The sequence below is a fragment of the Homarus americanus genome, unplaced genomic scaffold (genome assembly GCF_018991925.1).
Source record: "Homarus americanus isolate GMGI-L3 unplaced genomic scaffold, GMGI_Hamer_2.0 scaffold34921, whole genome shotgun sequence".
In the NCBI taxonomy this organism is placed as follows: domain Eukaryota; kingdom Metazoa; phylum Arthropoda; class Malacostraca; order Decapoda; family Nephropidae; genus Homarus; species Homarus americanus.
The window spans coordinates 7,114,499-7,124,242 of record NW_024741901.1 but is presented as its reverse complement, the minus strand read 5'-3'; the positions used below and the strand labels follow the sequence as shown (position 1 = coordinate 7,124,242).

At 40.3% G+C, this 9,744-nt stretch overlaps 1 protein-coding gene across 1 annotated transcript in view; it reads right to left on the bottom strand.

Annotated features, from left to right (window-relative positions):
* Positions 1-9,744, bottom strand: part of LOC121876224 — a 33,224-nt gene that overhangs the window by 7,327 nt on the left and 16,153 nt on the right. The window lies entirely within an intron of this gene.

The window sequence follows — 9,744 nt, the reverse complement described above, 5'->3', positions numbered from 1 at the left end:
TCTCCCGTTAGATAGTTTTTTAACCAGTTAAATCTTTTAGAGTCAGTCGAGGTAGAGAAGTACTTGGTGTCAGTATAAATTATCAGAGGTATAGGTAATGCCTTTCATACATGTATCTTATGACTGGTTTCCTGATATGGTATGACAGCACTGTGAACAACTACTTTATGATATACAGTAATACTTATTGATTTATTACATATTTTGTTCAACATATAATTCAATTTCATTTGTCCAGGTGGACGAGTATACAAAGGACAGTTACTTGTTTAGGTGGGTAAGTACAGGGTCCATTTTGCCAGGTTGGCACAACACGGAAAGTATTTTACGTTTTATTTATCAGGTCGTCGATATGAGTTCAGCATAACCGCACTTCCTGGTGGGGGGAGGGGGCTTGGGGTAGGTGATGAGAGAGGGGTAGAGGGGGAGAACGTTGGGAAAGTGTTAGGGGAGGTGAAGGGGATTAGGAGAGGGGGGAGGTGAATGAGGAGGGGAAGGTGGGAAGGGGACATTATTCCTCAACAATAATTTTCCCTTCTTTTTCACGACCACTCATCTTTCTTCCTTGTCAGTTCCAGTTTTACATCAACAATCATGCCACTCAACCCCTGCGTCACTCAATCCCAGCGTCACTCAACTCGGCGTTACTTAAGTCAGCTTAACTTTAAAATAAATAATTCTAGCGTCTCTCGACTCTAGTGCTATTCACCTCTACCGTCACACAACTCTACTGTCACTCATTCCCAGCGTCACACAACTCTAGCGCCACTCAACTTTAGCGTCACTCACCTTTATTGTCACTCATCCCCAGTATCACACAATTCTAGTGTCACTCAACTTTAGCGTCACACAACTCTACTGTTACTCAGCTTTAGCGTCACACAACTCTAGCGTCACACAACTCTACTGTTACTCAGCTTTAGCGTCACACAACTCTAGCGTCACACAACTCTACTGTTACTCAGCTTTAGCGTCACACAACTCTACTGTTACTTAGCTTTAGCGTCACACAACTCTAGCGTCACACAACTGTACTGTTACTCAGCTTTAGCGTCACACAACTCTAGCGTCACACAACTCTACTGTTACTCAGCTTTAGCGTCACACAATTCTAGTGTCACTCACCGCAACACTTCCTCACTCGCCTCTCTCACTCACTGTCATGCCACCACCATTTCTGGGATTTCTTTTAACCATTGTGTCTAGATCTTAATTGGATACGATTTAATGTTTCTCTCAGGATATAATAAATGTCCCTCTCAGTGGATAAGTTTATATAACCCTCTAATGTGGATAAATGGCCATCCCAATGAATAATATTAATAGTAGTCTTCAAAGTCAATCAATCAGAGTACCGTTCTCATATCTGAGGGTTGGCGACCACAGTCCTCCACTCTAAACGTTTTCGGGCTGGTGTTACCAATCATCCAAGGTTTTGTATCTCTCTGGGGACCCAGTTTTTAATTTCATTCATCCATCTCAGTCTCTGCCTTCCTCTTGCCCTCCTACTCTCAACTTTGCCATCAATATTTCTGCCATTATCCCCTCATCCCTAATTATATGACCAAAGTTCTCATTTTTCTTTTTTCTGAACATTTTAAGAATTTCTCCTGAAGTGTTTGCTAATCTTAGTACTTTTCCATTTGTTTTCCAGTCAGTGTAGCTTATTCTTAGCATTCGCCTATAACACCACATTTCAAAAGTCTCCAACCTTTTTCTGGTGTTTGCTGAAAGTGTCGACATTTCTGACCCATACATCAGTCTTTGCCAAATACAGTAAAGCCTTTCAGCAGCCTTTTTCTCAAATTGAAGTTAATGTCCCTTTTTATTAGGTCTTTTAGATTATTAAATGCTGCTTATGTTTGCCTATTCTTGTTTAGATTTCTTCCATACGCTTACCATCACAGCTAATGTTACATCCCAAATTCACAGTAAAAAAGGTTATATGGCCTTCTTGGTGGATAGGATTAAATACATTTCCTTGTGGATAAATCTAATTGTATAGGTTTAAATAACTTTCTTTGATGGATAAGTTTAAATGCGTTTATTAGTAGATAAAATTTTAAACGAAATTAGCAAACACGTTTAAATTACGTCTAAGAATCAATATCATTCCCAAAAGACAAATAAAATATAAATAATAGCCGTCGTAAAAGTATAATTTAAATGGAGTGTTTGGTAGATTAAATATGTCCCGGTGGTCGCGTGTTGGTGTTCACTTATGTTTACAAGCTCTCGCCGACGTCACTTTAGGAAGTAAAATTACCCGGCGCCTGGTGATGTCTTGTCGGGCCGAGGGTTTTAATGACATCGGTGTCGACGTGCAAATTGCTTTCGGGTGACGGAGGGTTGTCGAGAGGACACTTCCGGGGGCAAATGAAGCCCCCGTGGAGTGTAGAAGCTTCACTATTCAAAAGGAAGTGGAGAAACAGGAAGAAGGAAAGGAAAAAGAGACTAGAAATGAAGGAAGGGAGTACGGAAAAGGAAAGAATGAAAGTAAAAAGAAAATATGGTAGAAAGGAAAGAGTAAAATGAAATACGAATGGGAGGAGGAAGGAACAAAAGAAATAATAAAGGAATGAAGGAAAGAAGAGACGTAGAAAGGAGAAAACAAGAAAAGGAGGAACAAGGAAGTTAAAAAATGAAGAAGGATAAAAGGAAGGAAAGAGAAGGAGAGAAAGGAAGAAAGAAGAAGGAAGAAAAAAGAAAAAAAGAAGAGAAGGAACTCAGATTGACACAAGGAAGAGGTCATCATTAAGGAGGTTATTGAGGAGACAGGAAGAGAGATCTGGTGTGTTGGGTGGAGGGGGGGGGGTGAAGATATGAGTGTATGGATAAATGGTCTGACTGTACGGGAGAGAGGAGGGATGTATGGAAAGTTAGATGTCTGTTATGTTAATCTGTTCTGTGTGTTATAACTGTGTTCTTATGAGTTGTTCTCCCCCTCACACACACACACACACACACACAGGTAATAGCGTTCTTCCGGAGAGGTTGTACAATACTGTATTCGTATATAGTTAAGAGCGACGCTTGATTACCCCACAAAAGCCTCTGCCATTACAGCACTAATATGCCTATTACCTATTACCTGGGACCTGGCGAACACTGATAGCAACTCATTAATATCCAACTCCTCCACTTGGTTATTGTACAAAAATTGCGCTATACAATAACGTAGTATATCTACCCGTGTGGGTGTAATAGTCCAGACAGTAAAGGAATATATTAATTGTATTTAGTGTCTGTGTTTTGGCTGGGTTAATATTTTGTCTCTCTGTCTGTCTTTTCTGTTTGTCTGTCTATCTGCCTGTCTGTCTGTCTTTAACCGGCGTGAGTGTAGAAGACAGGTTGTTACTAATGGTGTTTCCTGTTCCTGTCTTGTTGGTACTCAACAACCCCTTAGGTGCTGGGATGTGCTTATGATGTAATCTCTCTCTCTCTCTCTCTTTTGCACTCATTCTCTTTCTTCCTCACTTCTCTCTCCTTTTTGTCTCCCCCTTTGATGGTTTTGTACACCCTCATTTTCTCTCTCTCTTTCGCCTTCCTTTCCTTCTCTCTCTCTCTCTCTGTCTCTCTCCCCTTCCCTTCCCTTCCCTCTTTCTTTCGTTCTTTTTCTCTCACTAAAAATTTAAGTGGTTCCGGTGCTGTATATTTAAAGGAATCATTTCTCCCATTATGACTGAGACGTGATAAATAGTGCTGGCTCAGATTTCTCTCTCTCTCTCTCTCTCTCTCTCTCTCTCTCTCTCTCTCTCTCTCATATTACCGGACAAAACAGAATGTAGATGACCCACGTAAGCGTCGGTGGAGGAAGGAAAAACTGTGGCCAAATCGCCGCCAATTTTAAACCGCAGAAGACATAGTAACATCTTCTAAGAATGCTAAAACTGTAGTTAAAGTTCCTGTTACCCATAAGTTCATCTGGGAACGTCAAAGTTAAACTGCGAAGCGGAATTTTTTTGAATTGTCGTAAGATATTTTCCCCTCTTAACTAGGTATGAAGGAACACATTTAGTTATGGTAGAGTCTTATTGTAATTTCGACACCATTTTGGACAGTATTTTTTAATCGGTTGGGGCCAATTTGATGCGTTCTCACGTCCTCAGTATGGTGGGAAATTTATCATACTCACTTTTGACAATTTATCTGGGTGTCGTAAGTTAAGAGAAGCAAGTAGATATGTACTCACACCTTCACGTTGGTCATCATCGGTGAAGAATCTCAAAGGGTTTTATGTTAAAATTTCCTCCTAACGGGATCTATGTGAACTGTGGTACACAATTCTCCAGCTGAGGTTAGATATGTCATGATATTACAACGAGACAGAACATTATATTACTGTACTTAAGTTAAAAACAAGCAGCACCGTACCATGACTTACACTAGAAATTTCATCATTAGAATAAAAATAAAGATAAAGATAATAATTCAACACTTCATTCATGTAATTTGTTGCCAATACTCAGATATATATAGAGAGAAAGAAGTAGTTTACAGAATACAGATCAATATCAACATACCTTAGAGAAAAGAACAGGTAAAAAAAAAAAAATCACCCCAAAATTCGCCAAACATTTTATTTTGGTCCCAACTTTGACTAAAAACAATTATCTTATATAGCGACTGGTGATGTACGAATAACCCAGAAACCCTCATTCATGACCACATCCAGTTCCTCTAATGCCTTTTAACACCTCCGCCCATTGCCCCTATTACTTATTCATGTTGCGGGGGCGACTGACATAACCTAAGTTCCTGAAACTCAATCTAAAAAACAAAATCATTAACAAATAGTATAGCTGTTATTTATCATAGTATTTTCTCGCTTACTGTCGTGCAGCCTTTTATCATGCTTCAAAGACCAAACCACAAACTTACTCCAGCCCTCAGTCTCTCCACGCATCTTGCTGTCATTGGTTGTCTTAGCTTCATGTTTCCGCTTTAACGTGAAGAATATATTTACTGCGTCTCATCCACCAAGAATTCCACTATGAATGTTATTCTGCGGTGATGGGGAATGTAAGAGAGTTAGCGCCTAATGGTAAGGTAATTCTCGTATGTCTTTTTACGAGGAAATATATAACAATGTCGAGTGACATGAGATGAATATTTGCAGGCGATTCTTTTTTAGTAGAATATCCGCCAATGTGTTCCGGGAGTGGCAGTCACGACGACGCTTTCTTTTTTTTATTTGTAAATGGTTTAATATCACAGCCTCCCTCTTGCATACTCCCCCGTTAAACACACACACACACACACACACACACACACACAGGACCATACCTGCAGTAGGGTCAGTAAAGTGCACAATACTCGCCACTCAGCTGCCTCTTGGAATCAAGTATAATTTGAGTGTTTAAACCTGGGATGAATGTCTATTATCTCCACTATTATTCAGCTAAAATATTAAACCACAAACATGGGCAGTTATCGCGGTAAACACACGATATGCAGAGGCGGAATAAATTTTGCTTGAAGCACACTGACGCCGGCGCCGCGGATGATCATCACGGTGACGTTTGAGTGAACTTTTATCAACAGAGAATATTTTTGTTTAACGATAGGAGCGGGAAGGGATGACTACTGTACCCTCACTATACTGTACAATTCATGCAATTACTCTTCAAAAATAATATAAATAAAATTGTTTAACCAGAGGCTTTTCAAGAGAATTATATAGCTCTCAAAACCGGCACCGCATCATTACCATTAATACGGAACAGTTTATGCAAGTAACTTCCTGGCCAAAGAAACAGTTGCCGCTAAACACAGTACTAAACACAACAAAGAACTCATTAGAAATTCGTGGAGGGACAATAGGAGCTCAAGTACAGTGCTGAGGGTTGTAAAAGGTCCATTAGGAAGTCCTAAGGAAACACGGGGCTGTTAGCAAAGCACTACGGACTGTAGAGGACCCATAACAAGTTGCTGTAGGGAATGAGCGCTCACCTAACTGAAAATAACAGAGGGTCAAAACCCTTACCTTTCAGGGACACGAGACGCTGCAAGCAATCACTTGTTTATGGTTACTGAACTGAACGCGAGAAGTTAACTAAACAACGACAACGATGACTACGACAAAGACGACAGCGACGATGACAAGGACAATGACGATGATAATGATGATGACAAAGATGACAGCGATGATGACAAGGGAAACGACGATGATGATGATGACAAAGACAACAACGACAATGGCAAAGGCAGCGACGATGACACTGACAAAGACGACAACGACGATGACGATAACAAAAACACCGACCACTCCATAGTAAGGACATAAGAACAGTACCTGCTGAAAACACACAAACTAAAACTTAACGAAGAGTACTTAAAAAAAAATCAAGACTTATAAAGGCACTCACGGCAAACCCCGACGCTCTTTTATGGTGACTAAAAATTACCAAGAACCTAAACTCATAGCTTGGGGGGAGGGGGGGGGGCACCTGCGGCAGCTGCATCTTCAGTTTGACTAATGAGTGACTAATGTTCTCACGTGACCCGAGTGTTGGGTTGCGGTGGTAAACTCGCCCCCCTGGTGAAGACCAACCAGCGATGCATTTCCTTTAACCAGAAATTCAGTAGTTGAAAAAAAATTGTAGCCTGGCTGCCAAACCTTAACTATCTTACAACAGCTTAATCTGATTCAACCCCCCCAACTGAATTTAATCTATACTAATCTAAGTTAATTCTTAACTAACTTAAGGTAACCTAACTTAATCAAAATTAAATTTAGTCCAATCTTATTCACTCATTAATGTAAATTAACCAATCCTAACTTAATCCTCATTAAACTTAACTCAAATAAACTGTAATCAAGCTTAACCTTAACTAACTCAACTATACATAACCAGACCTAATTCAATCACACCTTAAAAGGACAGAGAGAAAACAGCAAAAATAAACTCGTTGAAAATAAACCCGGTAAAATAATAACAACGTTAACAAATCAACAAAATCTATCTTAATCTTACATTTGGCTAGGTTAGGTTAGGTACAGGTACATTTTTCTTCAACTCAAGAATTCATTATTAAAGGAAATTAAAGTAGATTTGTGTCCCACCTCACGTCACAACCCTCCCAACAGCATTACCTTCTGGCGGTGGGAGGTACGAGAAACAAACACTCAGAACCGGGTCTTCGTCTACGACACCACACCTCCAAAACAAATACCCTCAAATCGTCTTGATATCTTCACCAGTAACAACATTCTAATTACCATCCAACCCGTTCACAAAAACGCACACACTTCGGTTAGTTTATTTTCGTCTCCTGTTACGTTACAGTCAGTTAGACTTGATCCTCCCAGTTTGATTTAGTCACTTGTGGATGATTGATTGTTGTTCCCCGTTACCTCCGGCGAGGAGGCAACGGAAATAGTACCCTGCCCATCCTTGTGTCCCCCTGGGCCTCTTGTGAATGCGATAGCTTGAATATATATACGAGTATACATACATATAGATGAAACTTTGTGGGTGTTTCCCGACAAGAGATGGAACGACCCCCAGAAACAGCGATTTTACTCCATATCCTTAGGTGTTATGCCCCATTTTGTCTCCGATGGTGACGGTTGACTGTTTACCGTTTTGATCTGTTTGTTCGTTTGTTTACATCTAGGTACTGGAGATAGAGAAGTAGCGTAAGAAAACCGGAGTAACTGTCCGGCTATGGACCTCCCTGACTGTGGGGTTGACAATGGCCGTGTTTATGTGACCCTTTGGAGCGTGGCTGCGTGTTGCCTTCCTAATAACAACCTGGCGTAATTTCGTGCAATAATTACAAGCTCTGGCGTTGTTATTACCCCAGGCTGCGGTTCTTAGCTTTCCAGCAAACCACCGCGCGTGTCGGGTTTGGTTATTTGAGTGTGTGTGTGTGTGTTGAGACTTTGTTGTTGAGTGAGTGTGTGTTAAGACTTTGTTGTTGAGTGAGTGTGTGTTAAGTCTTTGTTGTTGAGTGAGTGTGTGTGTTAAGTTTTTGTTGGGTGATTGAGTGTGTGTTAAGTCTTTGTTGTTGAGTGAGTGTGTGTTAAGTCTTTGTTGTTGAGTGAGTGTGTGTTAAGTTTTTGTTGCTGAGTGAGTGTGTGTTAAGTCTTTGTTGTTGAGTGAGTGTGTGTTAAGTCTTTGTTGGGTGATTGAGTGTGTGTTAAGTCTTTGTTGTTGAGTGAGTGTGTGTTAAGTCTTTGTTGTTGAGTGAGTGTGTGTTAAGTCTTTGTTGTTGAGTGAGTGTGTGTTAAGTCTTTTTTGTTGAGTGAGTGTGTGTTAAGTCTTTGTTGTTGAGTGAGTGTGTGTTAAGTCTTTGTTGTTGAGTGAGTGTGTGTTAAGTCCTTGTTGTTGAGTGAGTGTGTGTTAAGTCTTTTTTGTTGAATGAGTGTGTGTTAAGTCTTTTTTGTTGAGTGTGTGTGTGTTAAGTCTTTGTTGTTGAGTGAGTGTGTGTTAAGTCTTTGTTGTTGAGTGAGTGTGTGTTAAGTCTTTGTTGTTGAGTGAGTGTGTGTTAAGTCTTTGTTGTTGAGTGAGTGTGTGTTAAGTCTTTGTTGTTGAGTGAGTGTGTGTTAAGTCTTTTTTGTTGAGTGAGTGTGTGTTAAGTCTTTGTTGTTGAGTGAGTGTGTGTTAAGTCTTTGTTGTTGAGGGAGTGTGTGTTAAGTCTTTGTTGTTGAGTGAGTGTGTGTTAAGTCTTTGTTGTTGAGTGAGTGTGTGTTAAGTCTTTGTTGTTGAGTGAGTGTGTGTTAAGTCTTTGTTGTTGAATGAGTGTGTGTTAAGTCTTTGTTGTTGAGTGAGTGTGTGTTAAGTCTTTGTTGTTGAGTGAGTGTGTGTTAAGTCTTTGTTTGTTGAGTGTGAGTGTGTGTTAAGTCTTTGTTGAGAGTGAGTGTGTTAAGTCTTTGTTGTTGAGTGAGTGTGTGTTAAGTCTTTGTTGTTGAGTGAGTGTGTGTTAAGTCTTTTTTGTTGAATGAGTGTGTGTTAAGTCTTTGTTGTTGAGTGAGTGTGTGTTAAGTCTTTGTTGTTGAGTGAGTGTGTGTTAAGTCTTTGTTGTTGAGTGAGTGTGTGTTAAGTGTTGTTGAATGAGTGTGTGTTAAGTCTTTGTTGTTGAGTGAGTGTGTGTTTAGTCTTTTTTGTTGAGTGAGTGTGTGTTAAGTCTTTGTTGTTGAGTGAGTGTGTGTTAAGTCTTTTTTGTTGAATGAGTGTGTGTTAAGTCTTTGTTGTTGAGTGAGTGTGTGTTAAGCCTTTGTTGTTGAGTGAGTGTGTGTTAAGTCTTTTTTGTTGAGTGTGTTTGTGTTAAGTCTTTGTTGTTGAGTGAGTGTGTGTTAAGTCTTTGTTGTTGTTTGCGTTTTAAGTTTTGTTGTGTGTGTGTTTACTAGTGAGCATTACTGTGTGTGTGTGAGTGCGAGAGAGAGAGAGAGAGAGAGAGAGAGAGAGAGAGAGAGAGAGAGATGCAGGGCTCCCTTGACCTTATAAATTGACAAGAGGAGCTTGTTCTCCCTGACAATATCCGGGGTTCAGTGGTGTGGGTGTCCATCTCCCCTAAAATAAACTGACAATTACAGTAATTAGAGCGAGACAGTCGTCAGGGAGCACCGTAATTACCGTCGTTTGTCCGTAATGGCCCCCCACCTCCTGAATTTTCACCCGGTCAAAAATTTGGGCTATAGTTGCGTTTTTTTATTCTGTCACACCATCTGTCTATCTGTCTGTCCGTCTCCACTGACCTCTCTCTCTCTCTCTCTCTCTCTCTCTCTTTCTCTCTCTC